Here is a 22,514-nt window from a genome sequence, read left to right as displayed (position 1 = left end):
CTTGCAGACCAAAGTTAACTTCCTTTACATTAAAAAAAAAAAAAATCAAATGCTCCTCTTATTGGATCTCAGTTGGTCAGCTGCCTGCGCGAAGAAGCTCTGAAAATTCTCATACCAGAAAGCTTAGGAAAGGGCAACGGGACGTACTTGTAGAATTTCAAGTCATGTCTATGACCCACTATAAGACCAAGTGAATATGTGGCACATCATTGAGAGCTGGTGCGTCTTAAAGGGTCAGGGCAAAGTTCGGAAAACAAGAGTGTTAACACAACACCCTGAATGCTTTAGCATGTCCCCAGTCTGGATGTTGTATGTTGTGCTGGCACAAGCTAGAGTTATCTGAAAGGAGGGAACCTCAACCTCAACGGAGAAAATGCCTCCATAAGATCCGGCTGTAAACCATTTTCTTAATTAGTGACTGATGGGAGAGGGTCCAGCCCATAGTGGGCGGTGCCATCCCTGGGCTGGTGGTCCTGGGTCCTATAAGAAAGCAGGCTGGACATGCCATGAGGAGCAAGCTAGAAAGCAACACTCCTCTGTGGCCCCTGCATCAGCTCCTGCCTCCGGGATCCTGTCCTGCTTGGGTCTCTGTCCTGACTTCCTCCAATGATGAACAGTGATGTGGGGGTGTAAGGCAAATAAACCCTTTCTTCCCCAAGTTTCTTTGGTCATGTGTTTGGTTGGTTGGTTGGGTTTTTCGATGGCCATGTGTTGCATCACAGCAATAGAAACCCTAACTAAGACATATATGTACACTGACGAAACAACCATGTGTTACTACATCCGCAGTACAGAGGCCACATGGGTCCAGGAACTAAGGAGTAAGAACAGAAGTGGTCCGACTTTAGCACCATTCTTTGTGAGTCTAGTTTGGTCTGCAAACACTGATTAGAAGAAGGCAGAGCCGGCGGTCCTCTGAGAGCTCACCTTCTCGCTGTATGGGTTTTCTTTTTCTTTCTTTGTTTTGTTTTGTTTATTTGTTTGGGGTTTTGTTTCGTTTCGTTTTGTTTTTTCGAGACAGGGTTTCTCTGTGTAGCCTTGGTTGTCCTGGACTCACTTTGGAGACTAGGCTGGCCTCGAACTCGCAGCGATCCACCTGCTGACAGCTATATGAAATCTCAGAAATGCTGGCGTATGTACAGTATGGTTTAAGGAGAAGGAGGAGGGGCAGGAAGAGGTTGGAGGGGCTCTCTGAGGTGCATCGGTTCAAGCTAGGCTTGCAAGAATCTCTATTTGGTCTGTCACTTCCCTGTTGAGATGAGGAGAAGGTGGTGAGTAAACGGTCTTTTATGTCTTTCAAGGAAAGTTCAGATGTGATTTAAAAAAAAAGACTAACCCAAATTTTCCAGTTCTGTGCCTTTCAAATGGGAAATTACCCTTGCATGGGTGATATAGAAGGATGGTTAGGGCTAACTATTGAGGCCAGAGTCTAAAAGATGACCCCAAAAGAGATAAAGGACTAAAACTAAGGCAGGGCAAAAGCCATGGGAAAAGCCCAGTCTCCCATCTGCAGTTTTGTAAGATAGAGCTTTAAATGTATAAACCAGTAGAGGGCGCCTGGAAACCACCAGGAAAAAGAGCATGTCTGACTGCTAGAGGGCACCTGGAAACCACCAGGGGAAAAAAAGATTATGTCTGACTGCTAGAGGGCACCTGGAAACCACCAGGGGGAAAAAAGATTGTCTGACTGCTAGAGGGCACCTGGAAACCACCAGGGGGAAAAAAGAGCATGTCTGACCGCTTTTGCAAAATAATCTGAAAATTGAACTGCAGTGTGGATGTGCCCCAGGGGCATGCCCTGGGGACAAAGGTCAGAAAAGTAAGATGGTTCTCAGTTTCACAGAGTCAACACAGGTGATCTGTGACTGCCAGCTGAGCTGGGTGAAAACACAATGAGATGGCCAAGCCTTCCTTTGCAGGGCACCAGCCCTCCTCGTCATCACAGCTGTGCACGTCTGCATGCTGTCTCCTAAGATCCCTTGAGGCCTTTGCAGAGTGTCCCCAGGAGTCCCATCGCCACAGTGACTCTTCTCTCAGAGTTTCTGCTGCTAAAGGAGAGTCACATGACCTCAAGTCTCCCAATCAGAAACACCAGAGGGGCAATTTCAGAAAGAACAGGAAAGAGTTGGTGACTGGAGCCCCTCTTAGAGACACCTGTGGCATAACTGTCAAGTCTAATGACGGAGGAATTGGAAAGACCACAAAAGACCAACAGCAAGTCACCAACTCTCCTTGTACAGTAACTTACTGGTCCAGGTTCTGTTTATAATCTAGATAATAAAGGGAAACTAGTTACAAGAAAAGGCAAAGTTAGCTTAGGAACGTCTACGAACACCTGTCTGCCTCCTTCCCTCCTTCCCTCTGCAATATTTGGAGGCCAAGAGAATTTTCTTTCTTTCTTTTTTTCTTTTTTTCTTTTGGTTGTTCCTAACAGGGTTTCTCTGTATAGCCTTGGCTGTCCTGGACTCGCTTTGTAGACCAGGCTGGCCTCGAACTCACAGCGAGTGACCTGCCTCTGCCTCCCGAGTGCTGGGAATTAAAGGCGTGCGCCACCACATCCGATTTGATCAATAGAATTGAATTACAAGCTGGTGGAGAGTTCAGCGGCTTGGACTTTTCAGAGTCTTTCAGCCAAGCTCTGGTTCTCAAGCGTTAGGACAGCAGGTAGCCGGACAATACTCACCAGGAAGACCAAGCAAGCTGCAAGATGGTTACTTGGACAAAAGTAAAGGACATAAAGGTACCAGCTGATAAGATTTAAGAGAAAATAAAGTCATCAATAGATGGGGGTGTGAAGACACAGTCTTAATAGAAAGTGAAGGCTAAAAAGGTCAGGAGGGTGAGTAAGACAACTGGGCCACTTGGGAGGGCAATGCCCAAGGCATTAACCACAGATCAAAAGAAAATAGACTAGAAACTAAAGACGGAGCTAACATGTGCCAGCCGGTCTGATGTATTCGGGAGCGATTAACATGCACGTAGACTGAAAATGCTTACAACACCATGGGGAAGAGACTGAACAGTGGTTTTGAAGCAGAGTTAATGGTTTGCCTTTGGAACCAGATCTGGGGTTCAAATCCCGGGACCTCTTCTTTGTCATCTACAGAAGTACCTCAGATTGAGTAGTTGAGATGCGCCTTATTCCTTACATGCTATCACCGACATCAGACACAGTAAAGTGAGTTTCAAGTCCTGGGTGACCCTACTCCACCCTGTGATGTCTTTATTGGTCATTGAGACTGATGCAAACACAGGCGTGAGTCAGCTTGTGACAATCTACGCTGTTGCCACACCACACACTTGTGTCCACACAGTGGAAACCCTCTGGTTTCCAGTTGACGTAAGAGTCAGCATTTATAATAGTCAAGATAAGGGCGTCTGTGCCACGGGGAAGTGAGTGTTTCCCTAATGCACCTAGCTTCCTGCTGAGCAAGGTAAGAGTAACTTCTGCCTGACTGCAGTTAGGGGGTGTAGCTTCTTGCTATTTGAAAATGATACTTAACCCTTTGCTGCTACGTTAGGTAGTTACAACCAGAGAGAAGCTGAAAGGCCACTTGAATTGGATACAGAGCTATTTCAAAACGATCTGAAAATGAACAGTTTCATAGGCAGCGAGAATAGGAAAGTGACCTAACCTGTGACTCCCATTTTTATCTCTGTGACAATACCTACCTTATATGATTGTTCTAGTGAAAATACTGATGCATATATCAAAGTTCAGATTAAGAGCACACAAGAGTAACATCTATTGTCTATTGTTTTTTCTTTCCACACACATGCACTTTATACCATTAGGCGTGACCCTGATCTGCTACCACCCCCTTCTCTCTCTGAAACAGGGTTTCTTTGTGTAACCTTGGCTGTCCTGGACTCACTTTGTAGACCAGGCTGACCTCAAGCTCACAACAATCTGCCTGCCTCTGCCTCCCAAGTTCTGGGATTAAAGGCGTGCACCACCACTGCCCAGACTTTTGAAACATTTTTACATCCTCAGATCTTACAAATACTTGGAGTTAAGAAACAGACTAGTGAGCCTCGCGGTGGTGGTGCATGCCTTTAACCCCAGCACTTGGGATAAACGGACTAGCACACAAGCAGTAAAACCATTTCTGTAAAATGATAGTCCATTCATTGTATTTTTTTTTCAACCTGTGCCCTGTAGCTTGTGGTTGTGATTTTTAGTTATCTATAGAAGAATCCACTCACACAAGTTTTCCACATTCTTAGATAAAGCAAAATAGCAATTGGATCATTACGGCACCAGGTAACAAGCTGACAGCCAAGAGAGCAGGTTATATTTCTTTTTTTCCGAAGCATTGAGCTGAGTCAGACTCCATGTGTTGGTGCTTTGACTACTTCTCAGCATATGCATCGAGACTGGCTTTTCCCACAGAGGACAGTGCTCACACATGAGTCAGTGGAGAGCTGTCTTCCTCAGCAGGTCACATGTGGGCAGCCAATCTTTTAGACCATCTCTCTTTCTCTGAAGTGATATTTGTGTGCCTCAAGAAGTGATGATTGGCATCTGTAGATTAATCTTAAATAAGAATTTTTTTTACTTGAGTGGTGGCTCAAAACTTAGCTTGAGTGAAACACTGAAAATATATCTTAAAAGTTGAAGGGATTATATAGGTTTGTGAGATTTGAACCTGTCCCCACCTCCAAAAAATCTACAAAATATCTAAGAGTTTTACCTATTAGAAATAGTAACTTCTGAATAAGCCTGAATTTACTAAGGATTCGGCCACCAGGACTAGACATGAGATTGCAGTGGGTCAACATCCAAGCTGTTGGCTCATATTTATGACTGCCCATGGCAGCAAGCCCTCCCATTTAAAGTATCTCCATGGGCTGGAGAGATGGCTCAGTGGTTAAGAGCACTGTCTGCTTTTCCAGAGGTCCTGAGTTCAACTCCCAGCATCCACAGGGTGGCTCACAACCATCTGTACTGGGATCTAGATGCCCTCTTCTGGCCTACAGGTGTACATGCAGATAGAGCACTCATATACATAAAAGTAAATAAATAAAAATTTTTGAAAGTATCTCCGGGGCTGGAGAGATGGCTCAGAGGTTAAGGACACTGACTGTTCTGCCGGAGGTCCAGAGTTCAATTCCCAGCAACCACATGGTGGCTCACAACCATCTATAATGTGATCTGATCCATTCTTCTGGCCTGCAAATGTACATGCAGGCAGCATCACATACATAATAATAAACAAATAAATCTTTTTTAAAAAGATTTATAAAAGTGTCTCCATTTATCTTTGGGTCTCAGTCATGTCTAACTGGCCAAGAGTCCCCGAGGAAGCTGCCTCAGCAGAGACATGAACCTAAGTTTAGTACTTCTGACATTTGTAAGTGTGACAAAGGGTCTGTGTTCTGTCCAACTCACCTACGGAGAACCAACTTGCGGCTCTTCACTAGCACCTTGCTTCCCTATGACCTCAGTTACTGTGAGCTTGCTTGGTCCTAGCATTGGTGTTTTTCCTGTTCTTCATGCTCCCCACAGCTCTGAAGCAGTCCACAGGAGAGACGCTCAGCTCCTCTGCCCACCACCCTGGGCTCTCAAGACTGGAAGCCTCCTCTCTGTGACTAGAAGAACCACTTGTCTTTGTCAAACAGATTTCACATGTTTCGGATAGCTTGCCAGAACCCTTGTATGACACACTGGAACACGGGCAGGGAAGAATCACACACAGACCAGGAGGCCTCAGTTGTACATAGCTTTTGCCCTTCATTTATATTTAAAACAAAACTTCATTTGAGTATCACAAAGATAGACTGGGAAGGAAAAAGGTGTGTCCCTCATCCCAATGTGGCCAAGGCCCTCGCCTCCAGCCAGAGAAGTGTGTCCGTGGGCCTGCGGTCATGGAATCCACTGGTCTTGCCGTGTTCCCCACCGTCGTAAAGCAGCTGGCCTCATCGAAAGATAGAATGACCTTCTGAAGACACGGTAGCAGTGTGAACTAGGCGGCAGAAGCCTGGAGGACCAGGACAGTGTTCTCCAGAAGGTCAGGATCACTAACACGGGTCCCTGAATCACTATCACCCCTAGCAGCCCACCAGGAAAATATTTGCTTCCTGTTCCTAGAGCCTTAAGTTCCGTTGGTCTAGAAGTTTTGATTGCAGAGTTTCTGCCAGGATCCACAACAAATACTCCATTGACCTGGAAACCAGGACTTCCTGGCCACTTTGGGCTTCTAAAAACAAAAACAAGAACAAAACAACAGCAACAACAACAACAAAATCCAGCCGGGAGGCAGAGGCAAGTGGATTTTTATGAGTTCGAGGCCAGCCTGGTCTACAAAGTGAGTCCAAGACAGCCAAGGCTACAGAGAGAAACTCTGTCTCAAAGGGGAAAAAAAAGAAAGGAATAACACTGATAGGAAGGGTGACTGGCCAGATTCCCATGGAGAAACTGGATTGCTTCTCACACCGGAAGTAAGGAAGATCATGTGCTTCGAATTAAACTCAGGACCTCCAGAAGAACAGCCTTTGCTCTTAACCTCTGAGCCATCTCTCCAGCCCCCTTGTGCATCCTTAACACTTTCAGGTTTATTACGTAAATGGATATTTAGAAATGGAGACACCGGGGTTGGGGTAGTTAACCCGCAAGGTGCTGTATGGTAACTCAGCCACCCCATCTGGATAATGAGCATGTCCATCCTACAGTGTGTTCTTAAGGAGCCTGCCAATTTCCGGGCGCAGATTTTCCCATAAGGCCAAAGAAGTGCTATAACGCTCACATGCGCTCCAGGTTACCCCACCTGTTGAACCAGTAGGAACTTCCTCACTATCCAATCCACCTAAGGCTCTGGTTCGTGGTTCTCCCTCTAAGTGGGTACTTCTGTTCAGATGCATTGAACAGGTTAAATAGGCGCACGACTCTTGGCTAGCGAGTCTCTTGCCATAGACTCTCTTGGATGAGCCGGCCAAGGACCGCACAGCCTAAGACCAAATAAATACGTCTCTGCTACCTTCATGTGGAAGGTGTCAGCCGACAGCTTATATAATTAGTATTTCCAGTCAGACATCTGCTTTCTTTTGTTCTGCTTTTGTTTTTTTTCAAGACAGGGATTCTCTGTGTTAGCCTTGGCTGTTCTGGATACCCTTTGTAGACCACACTGGCCTCAAACTCACAGCGATCCACCTGCCTCTGCCTCCCAAGTGCTGGGATTAAAGGTGTGTGCCACCATGTCCTGCACCAGACATTTGCTTTCTAAAATAAAAAAACAATGAACTCTAGAGGGAAGTTTAAAAGTGCTGGAAGAGTTCATTCTTCAGACATCACAGAGGACATGACCTTCCCTCAGGATAATGTTTCTCTCCCATGGCATCAGGCTGGTCGCTGAAGGGCAGAGGCGTTGTTAGCGGTCAGACACTTTCTACCATCATCCTAGCCTTTAACAAAAGGCTTTACGATTCCAAGTGCCCAGTGGAAACCTGGCCACAACCTGGTCCAGAACAGAGGATAAAGGTTGCTGAGCTTGCTTTCAACATAGGATCTCTAAGCCTGTTTCGTATGCAAGTTTGAAGTTAAACAGAAGTAGGAAAAGCTGGTAGCTTCTCCAAGAGCCAAATCCTCTCAGAAGCCGCAGTTTCTAGGGACTTTCCTCTATCTGCACTTCCAGAAGAAGAGTGCATACCTAAAAGACTGACTCCAGGGAGCTGCTGTGAGCTCCTCCTACAGGGTATTTTCCATAGCCACAGTGACTAGTTTCCCTTCTCTTACGGGGCCCTTAACCTTTAACCCTTGCTTGCTCAGGTTCCCCTCCCTCTTTGTTTCACTTCTGCAAGTAAGCTGGTCAAAGCTTTCCTCGAAACCGACCAAGCTTGGTTCGTCCCATTCACTCCTCCTAACTAGCAGAACAGAGGAGCCTCTCAAAGTTACAACTACAGCCAGGACCACCCAGACCAGCCCACGCCCACCAGCGGCGACAGTCGGGCCCACAGGACTCCTTCGGACACCCGGACACCCGAAGCACCCCCTTCTTATCCGTTCAGACCCATCAAAAAACTCCACAGTTGGCTCCGCTTCGGCTGCCAGGGTGAAACCAGGATTCCAGAAGTACAGGGCCTTGCCCTACAGGTTCATGGTCTCAACAGACGTGGCTGTCTCTTCACATGCGCGCAGCATGGTAAAATCTGCTGAGGTCTTAGAGATGTATTTTAAGGGAATAATTCAGTCACTTTAAAAGGTTGTGGGTGGCGATGGGATGGCCCGCAGCGGCAACACATGCCTTTAATCCCAGCACTAGGGAGGCAGAAGCAGGTGGGTGTATCTCTGAGCTCCAGGCCAGCCTGGTCTACAGAGTGAGTTCCAGGACAGCCAAGGCTACACAAAGAAACCAGGTCTCAAAGAAACAACAACAAACCAACAAAAACAAAAACAATAAATGGTTACTGAATGAAATTCCCCTCTATGCAAGTCGTTTAGTGTGCCCTAAGAATTTCAGAAGAAGTTCTTTCTATTAGCCAAATCCTGGTGTTGAGAGTTAAATGTCCTTAAACCCCAGACAGTGCTGAAGGACACTGTCATTCACCCGTGGGTCACTCATCCACTGATGGACTCAAAGGTATTATTGATTCTCGTGGTTCAGCAAGGAAGGAACCTAGTAAGACTTGGGTCTTGCCTGCTTCCAAGACAGCATGAAGGAAGTCTGAGAGCTTCTGAGACGGCAGTCTGAGCATCCCCAGCACACACAGGATGCTGAAAAGCTGGGTCCTGAGAGTTCGTGTGAAAGTGAAAAACACCTGGTTGACATTAAGGCACTATGCCTCCAAACCACTACAAAGAAATAATCGAGCCGAGCATGGTGGCGGACACCTGTGATCCCATCACTTGGAAGGCAGAGGCAGGCAGATTGCTGTGAGTTTGAGGCCAGCCTGGTCTACACAGCAAGTTCAGGACAGACAAAGCTACATAGAGAAACCCTGTCTCAAAAAAGCAAACAAACAAACAAAAAAAAAAAAAAAAAAAAAAAAAGAAAGAAAGAAAGAAAGAATCTAGGGAGCTGTCAAGAAGGCTCAGTGAATAAGAGCACTCCTTGCTATTGCAAAGGACCAAGGTTCAATTCCCAGAACCTATGTGGTAGCTCATAACTGCCTATAACTCCACTTCAAGGGGATCTTCTTCTGGCTTCTGTGGGCACAAGGTATTCACACTTGGTTCACAGACACATATGCAAGAAAAAAAAACCTACCCATACACATAAAATAAGAATTAAGTTTAAGGGCTAACAAGATGGCTCAGTAGTTAAGAGCACTGTCTGTTCTTCCAAAGGTCCTGAGTTCAATTCCTAGCAACCACATGGTGGCTCACAACCATCTATAATGAGACCTTATGCCCTCTTCTGCCATGTAAGCATGATACTGTATGAATAAATAAATTAATTAGTTAATTAAATCTTTTTAAAATTAAGTATAAAATGTCTTTTAAAAGGAAGACTCTTGTTAACAAAGAGAATGCGTATCAGGGGACTTTCAAAACAATATATGTATGTACCTCCTCCTTGAGGAGGTAAAATTTAATTCCCCGCCCTCTCAGTATGCACAGGTCTTAGTGAGTCACAACAAAACATAATTTTAAAAAAGGAAAAAACCACCTTACAGTGAAGAAACCCAGCAAATCCAGTAGCCAAGTGACTCAGGTCAGCATCACCAGTGACAGCTCTGTTGTTATGTTCTCCCTGACAGGGCATAGCAAGAAGAATGCCTCACCCTACAGTAGGCTTCCTATCCTATCAGGAGAATCACCGGACAGAATCAAAGAGAGGGACCAGATACAAGTTCCTAAACAGCTCCCTTTAGTGAAGGCCATTGAAACTTGGGTGTGGCAGCATGCCCTGAGATCCCAGCACTGGGGAAGCTTAGCGAGGAAGAAGACAGCAAGTTCAAAGCCAGACTAAGTTGCATAGTGAGACCCTGCATCAAAAAAAGAAGTAACTGAGGTCACGAAAAATGAAGAAAGGTAGAGTAAATGAAACACGGCAAAGAGACTGTGCTAGCTAGTTTTTTTTTTTAAAGATTTATTTATTATTATGTATACAGTGCTCTATTTGCATGTGCACCTGCAGGCCAGAAGAGGGCATTAGATTAATTATAGATGGTTGTGAGCCACCATTTGGTTGCTGGGACTTGAACTCAGGACCTGTGGAAGAGCAGTCAGTGCTCTTAACCTCTGAGCCATCTCTCCAGCCCTGTGCTGGCTAGTTTTATGCTGACACAAGCTAGTCATCAGAGAGGAGGACGACTCAATTGAGAAAATGTCTCTGTAAGATTGGGCTGTAGGCAAGCCTGTAGGACATTTTCTTAATTAAAGATCCATCGAGAAGGGCCCAGTCCATTGTGAGTGAGGCTACTGATGGGCAGGTGGTCCTGGGTTCTATAAGAAAGCAGGCTGAATGCCAGGTGTGGTGGCGCACACTTTTAATCCCAGCACTTGGGAGGCAGAGGCAGGCAGATCACTGTGAGTTTGAGGACAGCCAGGGCTACACAGAGAAACCCTGTCTCAAAAAACAAACAAACAAACAAACAAAAGATGACAGTCTAGTTCTTAGTATGGAACAAGCACAGATGTCTCGGGTTTGCAAACGATCCTGGGGGGGCTCAGATGCCAACATTACGGTTAACTGGTAAAGGAGGTATGGACTTGTCACTATCCCTGGAGCCTTTCTGTGACTCAAAAATTATCCCAAATTACAAGCATTCATTTCAAACATTAAAATTAAAAGATCCCTGTCCCCCGCAGGCACAGGAGTTGCACATATGAACATGCATATACATTCAGGCAAAACACTCATAAAATAAAATAAATACAGAAAACCAAATACACGATAAAGGCTGCATGAAGTTTAAGCCTTTAATAAACCTTATGTGTTTAGCGGACTGCCTTACATGACACCTCCTCGTTAGGCAGTGATGGCTCACGGCTTTAGTCCCAGCACTTGGCAGGCAGAGGCAATCTAGTCTACAGGAGTTCCAGGACAGCCAAGGGTACTGAGAGAAACCTTGTCTCAGGAGGGAAAAGGAAAAAACAAAACAAAACAAAAACAAAAAACCAAAACCACCACACCACCTCCTGCAAGTGTCCCGGGTTTCCATTCTTAGAATCAATTAGAACAAAAGTTCAAAAAGCTGCAAGTTGAGCTGGGTAAGTCTCAGCCTGGAGGACAGAGGCAGGAAGCCAGCTGGCGCTCAGCCTAGCACCAGTAAGCCTAAGCCTGGGTGCTGGTGGATCTGGTTTGTTCTTGAGACGCCACTGGTGCTTTCTGGAAATCCTCTGGTCCCAGGCTCTCACTTTCATGTTGAGTTTCCACCTGGTCCCAGCCCCTCACTTTCATCCTGAGTTTCCACCTGCCTGTGCTCAGAGAAAGGGGATTCTTCTTTGGAAGTCGGGTGATATCCACAGGACTGGCAAAGAAGAAAAAAGAAAAAAGAAATGCTGGAGAGGCATGCGTTCCAAACAATGTCATCGACGCATTTTAAAATCACCCACTTACAGGAGAGACACTGTAAGCTGTGGTTAAGAACATGAGATTTGTAATGGGAAAGAAAAAAAAAAAACCAAACCTGTCTTTAATTCTGGCTTCTCTTAGCTTCTGGCCGAGTGCCCTCAGGCAGGTTTACCAGTCTAAGCTTCATTTTCACCATCTATAAAATGGGGATTAAAAACAGGGTTTACTCATAGGACTGTGGCGGGGCCTGCGGTTGTGGAACAGCTCACAGAACAAACAGAGCTCTTACTATTACCCAGGCCTAGGTGCCGTACACATCCTGACGCAATGCAAACAAATCGGAGGCACAGGGGGATGAATAACTAGCTAGCTCAGGGCAGCAGAGCCTAAACCCAAGCAGGCTGGTTCTGGGTTTCTCACTCTTGGCAGAACGCATGGCCTTGTGACTTCGGTTATCGGGAAAGAAAAGGAAAACGAAAGAGGGGAAAGAATTCCCAAAGGTTAAACAAGAGGGCTAAAGGTCAGCTCTCCCGAGAGTTCTAAGTGGATAATAGTTTAGAAACGAGCTTGGAACAATACCAGATTCCTGAGTGGCTGCCAGGAGCAACCGCATTTGCCTCTGCAGACCAAGTGGCAGTGAGAACTATACACCTGAAAATCACGTAACCGCTCCACATAAGGAAGAGAAACCCACTCTCATCTCACTTAGTCCAGGATTTTCTCAGTTCCCTTCCTAGATAGAAAGCTCAAAGACCAGATAGGCTGGCTCAGAACAACACAGTGGACAAGCCCTCCTGTAGAGGAGCCAGGAAGCATTCCACAGTGAGTCATCGCTCTTCAAGGCCAAAGGTCAGGGCACTAGAAGCCTGAGGCAATGTTCTCGAAGGTTCCGCAGCCTCCCAGCCTAAGTAGGTGGTTTATACAAGGTACGAACTTGGCTTGGGTCCCTCATTTGACTATCCCATCTCCAATTTGCTGCTTAAATATTCAAAGTTGTCACTCGCTGAAACCCTTCACTCGGGCCCCTTCCGCTGTGTCAATGGTCTGACAGCCAAAACTCTGATGCAGAGTGACAAGGTAAACGCGTAATGGTTACTACTGGCAACAAAACAGGGTGTAGACTCACCTTAGGGAGTTGGGCTCCTAGGTATGTCTGTGGGGATCGCCTGCATTAGTTTATTTAGGTGATGGGGGTGGTCCTAGAACTGGAAGGCACCGGTCCAAGAGCTGGGGGCCCAAGCACAAAGAGAAGCAGATGGCTGCATCCTGGCTGCCATCACAGCTCCCCACTGTGTGTACAATGTAACCATCAGCCTCAAGCTTCCTGCAGCTGATGCTTCCTGTGATGGACTGGTACCCTCAGACTGTGAGGCAAACAAGCCCTTCCCTAAGTGCCTTTTATCAGGATAGTTTATCACAGCAACAGAGAAAATAACTAATGCTGGCAAGACAAGAGTTAGGACCCAGCCCCTGTTTGGCAGAATTCCCAAGTCCTGCTGGCGCTGCCAAGAAAGTCAGTGTGGAAGATGTTCTTGCCCTGGGAGCTGTCTAAGGAATAGAGGCACCAAGACATGTGGGGAACCAGTTTTTATTTCATGGCTTCGAGCCAAGGCAAATGCTTCAAAATACTAAATCTAGCCATCTTTTCCCCCTGTCTTCCCTCCCCCCTCCCCCCAACCCCCCTCACCCCACCCCACCCCACCCCACACACACACCGGCATCCTCCACCCCAGGGATCTGACCACTGAACACTGAAGGAAGCAGCAGGGAGGAGGATTGTGCTTCATGGACAGTTCTGGTTCCAGTTTCCTTCACTGGGTCTGAGCGGGACTGATTCTGGGAGTCCACACTGTGTTCTGATGGCCGCCGGATCCTAGGCCTGCTGGCATAGCCCACAGCAGCCAAGGGGGCAGGTGGATGGCAGTCCTGCCCAACACAGCAGGGGAAAAAAAAAAAACACTGCCTGGCTCTGCCCATTGGAAATCACGACGCATCGTGGTTCAGTTCTCTATTTGGATGAAGCCGGTGTGTTACATATGCAGATATGTAATCATATTTATTCTATCTTAGAAAGATGGTCTGAACTGCGGAATGTGTGCGCCTGGTTAGAATACACGAGCTAGAACTGCCCCCCTCCTTTTTTTAAAACTAAGGATGTATTTTTATATCCCTGTTTCAAATGAAAATAGCTGTTGTACGTCCTACAGCAACGATGCAACCGAACAGAGACTGTCTCATGGTCCTTCTTGCCTCAGCACGCGCTCTGCAGGTGCCCTCGAGTATGACTCTATTTCCCACCTGTCCCTTTGCTCTATCCTCTTTTGTCTTCATGGCCTTCTGGGCTAGCTTTCTAGACCATTGTGTGTACATTGCCTCTGAGAGACCTTTCTTGTTTGTTTGTTTGTTTGTTTGAGACAGGGTTTCTCTGTGTAGCCCTAGCTGTCCTAGAACTCTCCCTGTAGAGCAAGCTGGCCTCAAATTCAGAGATTTCTGCCTGCCTTTGCCTCCCAAGTGCTAGAATTACAGATGTGTGCTACCACCCTGGCTAGAGAGACCTTTCAAAAAGACAAAACCCTTCCCTGGCTCCCATCACGTTCCTACAACTCATCAATAAGCGATCATTCAAACGCCATCAAGGCTCGGGACTCTTTCAGTTGACCTGCCTTGCACCTTTTTCAGTGTGCATCCTCCTGTGAATATAGCCTTCCCTTCTTATCTTTCCCTCCTATCTGGCTAGTTCCTACTTGTATTTCAAGGGCCAAATCAAGCTTTGTATTCTTTGGAAATCATTTCTTTACATAGAGTCCATGTCATAGTCCATTTGGCTACTACAGCAAACACATGCTACAGTGGGTGGCTTATAAATCGTGTGATTTTATTTTCCACAGTTCTAGGAAGACTCGGAAGCCCAAGGTCAAGGTACCATAAAAATCATTTTATAGTCACTTTATAATGACGCCTCAGATGCTAAGAGCTCTGGCTGCTCTTGAAGAGGACCTGAATTTTGTTCCCAACACCCACATGGTGGCTCACAACTGTCTGTAAGTCTAGTTCCAAAAGATCTAGCACCTTCTTCTGATCGCCTCAGATTATTAGGCCTGCACCCATGAGATGATATGCATGCATTCAGACTAGCAATAATATACATAAAATACAAATACATGTCTTTTTAAAATACAAGCAGACCCTCACATTTCACTTTGAGGAGATGGTTCAGTGATTAAAGCTCTTTCTGGTAAGTGTGAGGCCACACAGAACCCCTGTAAATGTCAGGTGGGTGTGGTGGTCTGCCTGTAATTCTAGGCTAGGAATGCTGAGAAAGAGGATTCGCCAGAGTAGGTGGGCTAGCAAGACTGGTCACAGCAGTGAGCTCTGAGTTTGATTAAAAGACCTTGCCTCCATGAATAGGGTGGATCCACAGCACCAAATAAACTGAGTGTATCAGCAAATGGCCTGTAACCACAGCACTTGGAAAGTGAAAGTCAGATCAAAAGTTCGAGGTCATCTTTGGCATACACAGCAAATTCTAGGGCAGTCTATGCTACATTGTACCCTGTCCCAAATTTTTTTAAAAAATGTAAAAAAGCCAGTATGGTGATACAAATCTTTAATTCATCACCGAAGAGGCAGATGATTCTTTATAGAAGGAATTCCCATACAGCCAGGACTGCATGATAAGTAAGACCTTGTTTCTAAATAAATAAATAAATACAGAATACAAACAGAAGAACATAATTATCTTCTCAGTGGCTGCTAAGCAGCTTGGTTCTAGGAGAAGGGCTTTGGTCCCCCAACTGTGATAAGGAAAAGAGCCATAGGGCTGGCACACAGTTTTCTTGTATAATAAGCACAGTTCAGGATCACAAAGGAGGAAAGTGAAGGACAGCAGGGTTGAGTGCACTCTTGGGGTAACGTTAACAGTGGGAGAAGGAGCCAGGTGCTGAGGCACACGCTTGTAATCCTAGTACTCAGGGAGGCAGAGGTAGGTGGACCTCTCTGTGAGTTCGAAACCAGCCTGATATACAAATTGAGTCCAGGACACCCAAAGCTACAGAGAAACCCTGTTTTTAAAAAAATAAAAACTAAAAGAGTGGCAAGAGGGCAACAGCTAAAGACCAGGAAAAAGACTTAGGAGAAAAGTTCAGGAAATGAGCTTTTCCCTGTGAAGAATGGGGCATTCCTTAGGGCGTTCCATCTCCCTCTGCCTATCCCAAGCCCCAGTAAGAAAGAAAAGGTAGGGGGACTGGAGAGATGGCTCAGCGGTCAAGAGCACTGGCTGTTCTTCCAGAGGTCCTGAGTTCTTATCCCAGCAACCATATGGTAGCTCATAACCATCTATAATGAGATCTGATGTCCTCTTCTGGCACACAGACAGACCACTGCATATGTAATAGATAAATATTTATTTAAAAAGAAGGAAAGAAAACACTGAGCCTACCTCAAAGAAGATGATCAACATCAAAGAACCTCCTTATGGAGGAGATGGCTTCAAATGTGGCAAACAAGCCACTGGGTAAAATGTCCTCGTTTCTGTCACAGACAGAATTCTGCCTAAAAACGGGCAAGTTTGGATGCAGGCAGAGTCGATGGCCAAACTCAGCCAAGACAGGGTAAGCAAGTCCTCAATAGTTCTTGCCTCACAAATATGTCTGGCAGAGATAATGGGCTAGAAGGCCGAAGATGCTGCTGCAATGTTACAGAGAGTGTTGGGTGACTGTTCAGGTAGTAAACTGTCTCAGTCATTTTTTCATTTTGGAAGCTGCTAACCTGCACTTCTGGTTCACTCAGGCATTTAACTTTTATTCTTTCTCAGGTCTTTGATGGGGTTGAAGACTGGATAGTTTAGTCTTACAATCAAGTTTTGTTGATTAGGGGATAAGATCTTTTTATATCAAGATAGATGACTTAAGTTAATAGAGATGAGATATGATAGATATTGACTTTCATTCAGAAATTTGGGCCCAACAAAGTAGGAAAGATAGTTGCTTCGGGCTTGACAAATGCAAATGGCCAAATCACTATGAATGTAGCATTCATGTAACTCATGATTGTCTCATGGTTCTTCCTGCTGTACGCAGTTTGTCTTATTCATGTGTAGTAATATAAATGTATATACTTTAAAAAAAAAAAAAAAAAGAAGCTGGGCGTGGTGGCACATGCCTTTAATCCCAGCACTCAGGAGGGAGAGGCAGGTGGATCGCTGTGAGTTCGAGGCCAGCCTGGACTACAAAGTGAGTCCAGGACAGTCCAGGCTACACAGAGAAACCCTGTCTCGAAAAACCAAAAAAAAAAAAAAGAAAGAAAGAAAAAGTGGCATGGTCAGTGGTGAGGTGAATTTCTAAGCGAAGCTAATGAAGGGGATTGAGGTTAATGTAAGCGAGGGCACAGAAATGATTGAACTAGACCACTCTGTGGGTAGAAAGAAACATTTATTGGGGAATCAAAATTGCCAGGCCTGTCTCTCACTGTGTTTGGTGAGGCAGAGAGAACAGCAAAAGGCAGGGGCAGCTTTGTCAGTTTTATGGGGACATTGTTGCGATGCGATGGAGGAGGGGCACATGAGCCGGTCCAGCCTGGGAACTATCATAAGAACTTTGATCTGTTATAACCTTGTTTGAGTTAATCAGGAACTAGATTCCTGTTGCCCAGAGAGTTGACTGTAGGGGGCAGATAAGAGAAGTAAAAGCTTTTCCCGACAAATAGAAATTCGTCGTCTCATGAGATTTATGAGGAGTGCTGAATTTATGTCTTGTTTATCTGCTAGCAATATTTCTGTTTACCCAGTCAGAGTCCAGGCTGAGCTGAGCCCAGACTACGTGTCATTAAGGGCATTGTCAGCAGCGCCACCATTTAGGGGCCTGACTGTGGACCTAACAGTTACATCAATAGTACTCCTGGGCAACCAAAAGCAAGGGTCCAACAGAAAGGGTATTAAATAGAAAAGCTACTGGAGTTCCGAGATAGTAAGTGTCTTAAATGAAGTCAGACACTAGAAGGGACGGAATCAAACCTGATTCTCTGAGTCCAGTAAAGGAGGACTTCATCTGTCAAGCTGCATCCTGCCACGACATCTTTAGCAAGGGGGCGGGTGATGGCGGGACTAGTGAGCGTGTACCTCCATAAATATATCAACTACAATTCTGTAATTCTTGTCTTTTATAGACTCAGACAAAGGCTACCATTTACAGAGCACACACTGTATATGCTGCAGGCCTTGTATGGAACAGCTCATCCAGTCAAATTCCAGATAGCTCCTATTTAAACTCCCCCACTATATGGACAAGGAAACTGAACTTATCAGAAAGAGGAAGCAACTTTCCCACTGTTCTAACGCATATGGGGGAAATCAGAATTCAGACTGAGACAATTCAGCCATCCCGAACACTTGTTTTAAGCAATTGGTGTCAGGGGCTCAAGACAGGGTTTCTCTGTGTAGCTGTCCTGACTTGCTATGTAGACCAGGCTGGTCAGGAAATAACAGAGATCCATCTGCCTCTGCCTCCCGAGTGCTGGAACTGCAGGTGTGCATCACCACACCCGCCTTGCTCTAAGCATTCTTGAAAAGGGCGTGGACTTAGCAGTGGAGACGGCTCTGAGAGTAAAACGCTTGCTGGACAAACAGGAGGATCAGCTTGTGGATCCCCACCCAGCACCATGTAAGAGCAGGGTACAATGACCCACATCTGTAACCCTTGCCCTGGAGGGGGAGAGATAGGCAGCTCACTGGAGTTCAGCCAGTATAGCTGTAAGAAAAACTAGGCAGACAGGCCTGATCTCAACAGGCTGAGACTGCTTTATTGGACCAGCAAGGGGCCCCAACCTTTACTCTGGATGAAGGTTGGGGCATGTTCAGAAGGGCTGGGGGATATGTCTATATACACAGGTAGCTATGAGGAATTTACACCTAGTGTGTGTGAGTGTGTGTGTGTGCGTGTGTGTTTGCGCTCCTTGACTGGGAGCAGGGTTGTTGTTTTTTATTTCTGCAGGTGGAGAGAAACAGTAAGGCTGGGGTTAAGCCAGTCTTTATGGCTGAGGGTTATCGCCCAGAGATAACTTGATTCAATTTTCCATGACCTGAGGTTATTACCCAATACCAGCCCATAGGTGAACTCCAAGTTTGCTGAGAGACTTTGCCTCAAAAAATAAGGCGAAGAGCAATAGAGGAAAACACTCAACATCAAACACACACACACACACACACACACACACACACACACACACGCACCCATAAATACATGCACATGTCAACACACATATATATTCACTGAAACAAAAACAAAAATTTTTTTTTCGAGACAGGGTTTCTCTGTGTAGCCCTGGCTGTCCTGGACTTGCTTTGTAGACTAGGCTGGCCTCAAACTCACAGAGATCTCTGTGAGTTAGCCTCCTAAGTGTTAGGATTACAGGTGTGCACCACCATGCACGGCACAAAAATGTTTTTAAGGGGTGGGGAGAGGATTTATACCTTCTAAAATAACCTACAATTGGAGGGCTTGTTTGACGCAGATTGCTTCTGGCTCCAAAACACAGGCACCTGTCATCCTGAGTCTGCCTGGCTCTCAGTCCAGGCCCCCAGGCCTAGGACACAACAACTGCTGTTAGAGCTGTTTTTCACATTTTCTCTTTGAAATGAGACATCCAGTGACGGCTTTGAAGGCTTATAGAGTACCCTGTGGACAGCACATGTCTGCAGCGGTCCACAGCTGTGAGCTCAGCAGTCTCTTAGTGGCCTGCCACCCCATCCTTTCAGCAGGAGAGCTGCGGCCCAGCAGCTCTAGAGGCTAGGGGGAGGACCTGCTAAAGGGCTCAGGTGAAGAAGGCATTAAGATTCTTGCAGTTAACGCCCTTAGTGTGAATTTCCCGACACTTAGCTGTTATACTGCAGCCCACTGTTGCACCATCCCATAGGAATAGTGTTTTGCCTCATCCAGAATGCTTTTCATGAGCTCTATGGTTTAAAATGCTGCCTCAACCATCTTCAGCTTTCCCCTAAAACACTTTTATCCATAGATAGCAACCATCCTGGCTGCCCTAGACTCACTTTGTAGACCAGGGTGGCCTCGAACTCACAGAGATCTGCCTGCCTCTGTCTCCCGAGTGCAGGGATTAAAGACATGCGCCACCACACCCGGCTTCAATGCATCTATTAACATGGTTACTACATTCGTGAGTTTTGGGAAGGTTTTGATATTTCATATTATGGATAGTAACAAGGTTAAGCTGGGGTGGGGGGTGGGGGGGGTTGCGGTGCATGCCTTTAATCCCAGCACTTGGGAGGCAGAAGCAGGTGGATCACTGTGGGTTCGAGGCCAGCCTGGTCTCCAAAGCGAGTCTAGGACAGCCAAAGATATACAGAGAAACCTTGTCTCAAAAAACCAAACCAAAACAAAACAAACAAACAAACAAACAAACAAAACAAAAGCAAAAACAACAACCACAAAAACAAGGATATTACCCAACAAAGTGCATAACTTAGATAGTCCAATCCCCAGTGCTCCTGAGTCCCAGTGAAATAAATGATCTCCCAAAGATACCTTGTTTTCTTGTCCATATGGCTGAAACTGGCCTTATCTACAAGATAATCTACCAGTCTTAATGCCACCTACTGAGTATGAAACCAGCAATTCCAACCCTATTAATTCGGGGCAAAAAGAGGCCAAGTTGAAACCACAGTTCTATATCTCTAAGCAGCTACGGATGCCTGGATAGATCGCTTTCCATGTCTGAGTCTTAGTTCTCTGTAAGACGATGATGTGCTGGCTGCCTATCTGAGTAGCTCCCTTTTCTGCCCCCTACAACCAACATGGCTCGTTTCTGGCCATCACCTGCCCAGACAGGAATACCTACCTGCCTGTCCAGGCTCTCCAAGTTGTGGCAGCGGCTCCTGCCCAACAAGTTAATAAAGCAGAGCCTGAGGGGTCTGGAGAGCTTTGCTTCCCTTGGCCGGTGCCCACCACCTCCTTTCTCTTTCCACCTTGTACCCATTTGCCACCTCTCTCTCCCTCTCAACCTGAATTCTTCTTAGATCCCCACTCCATTACTTCTTAGAAGTAGTTAGCTAGTGAAATGGGAGCCCACCTACCTTTCCTTCCTTCCTCCCTCCCTCCCTTCCTATGTGTTCAAAGACTTGTTTCCAAATACATCCCAAAGCATCATCTCCTCAGCAGCAAATACATCTCAGCATCCCCAGGGAAGCCTGTCCTACCCACTATGTACGCCTGAATTTTGCTTTATTTATGCGTTCAGAGTCTCTCAGTGATTTCTGAGTGACACACCATCTGAAAATGGTCCAGACCCAAGTTCCTTCTCTCTCTCTCTCTTCTCTTAGTCTTAGAGACGTCTGGTGTCATCTCTACAAGAGGAAACACAAGAAGGGTCAGGATAACTTGTCTCTCCTTTTGATCCACTCTGCTCACCTGCTGGGCTTTCCTGTCAGCAAGCTGATGATAGCCCTGGCTGCTGTCTCTAACTTCTGGCCGGAGGAAGACAAGTGAGGTCCCTGTGTCTGCTCCCCAGGCTCCCCCTCATGCAAGTTGTGTCTTCTCAAATGAGCCTCAGAGCTTCCCACTGCTCTACTGTTCAGAACCCAGCAACCTGACCCTTCCTCTTTCAAGTCTTTGAGCCTACTCTGATTATGGGATGGCGGCTTCTAGCCCTGCCTCACTGCATTGTCCCTTAACACTCCCTCCATCTCCTCTGACCTTTGGAAAAGGTCATTCAGGGGCTTTAATGGCTATTTGAGTAAGCCATATTTCTGGAAATACTGATACAGACGCTCCAAATACTCCATTGTTTCTAAACAATGCTCTACAGATGCCCTGGGCCCCCAAGCTCAATCTCACACCATACTTTCTTCTCCCGTGTTTAAACTTACCTGTTCAGAGTCATTTCCCATAAGTCTGTCTTGTTCTGAAAATGACCTAGTGACATTGTGGATACTTAATGGAAGAAGACTGGCACATTGATAGTTTCCATAAATAAATTACATCATCGTCCTGGATGATGCCATTGACCCTAACAGTCTAATATTCCATTGCTGTCTCCACAGACGATATTAATCAAACAGAGACGATTTGCCTGATAAATACATGCTCAGCCCCATTATTTCACTGAAGGAAAAACAAGGATTACAGGATATTGATGCTGACCAGGCCACATAACTTTAACTTTGCCTGAGGCTTAAGTAAATGCAAAAACTTCTGCCTCAGACTGAAAAGCACAAGTTTATGGAAGGCCCCGAGAGAATACAAATGGTCACCCTTCGCACGGCTAGTGTTTAGCTTCTCAGGCCTTAAGTCTGCTTTCTTGGTACCCTGAGTAAATACTGATTTCACAAGAAGTTGAGATGTAAAGCAGAACACCAGCTTCCTAAATTATAGTAAGATGTATCACATGGGACCATGCACGACACTATGGCAACCAAGCAGTGTATGTCGAACTGGCTAGCTGCAAGAAACAAGGGAGCGGATGAATAGTAAACCATGAATATTCTTTCTTATTTGTTTACCAAGAGGGAGGAGCTGCATCAATGTCACCAAGGAATTACGTCTTTTGATATATTTACCTATGGCCTCAAAGGCATAATGCGGCTGCTATTCTAGACATCAAGACTGCATTCAAAGTCAGAAGAGAAATACCTGCATGTGGGGGAAAAGGAGTGAGACCATGCTCACTTCCTTTTCCTACGGTTTTACTTTTCATCCAGACAGCTTCTCATAAGCCCTATTAGCCAGAACTGCGGTTGTTCCAATTGTTAGGGAAGCTGGGAGCAGCTCAGTAACTCTCTGGCTCCTATCCTATGGGACCAAAAGCTTGGCAGAAGCTTTGGATAGCATGGCATACAAAGAGGCAGACTACACAGACACCCTGTTGAGGATGAGGAGTAGGGTTAGCTGAAAAGCCTCTGCCCACAGAACCATCCATCATCCTCCAGGGTGTTCCTCCAGAGTGTTCCAGAAAATACTGTGTAACTAGGAACATGGACCTGGCCACATCAGGCCATGTGAGGCTCCTCTACAAGGCCAGTTTCATTCCAGATCTTGAAGACACGCACACAGG

At 46.0% G+C, this 22,514-nt stretch overlaps 1 pseudogene; it reads right to left on the bottom strand.

Moving 5' to 3' along the window:
- LOC127210528 (PRAME family member 8-like) overlaps window positions 1–21,344 on the bottom strand; it is a 31,289-nt pseudogene extending 9,945 nt beyond the window's left edge.
- Between the last annotated feature and the right edge of the window lie 1,170 nt (window positions 21,345–22,514).

This window comes from Acomys russatus, chromosome 28 (assembly GCF_903995435.1).
Source record: "Acomys russatus chromosome 28, mAcoRus1.1, whole genome shotgun sequence".
Lineage (NCBI taxonomy): Eukaryota > Metazoa > Chordata > Mammalia > Rodentia > Muridae > Acomys > Acomys russatus.
The sequence above is the reverse complement of the archived record's forward strand: the minus strand, read 5'-3'. Positions and strand labels throughout refer to the sequence as shown.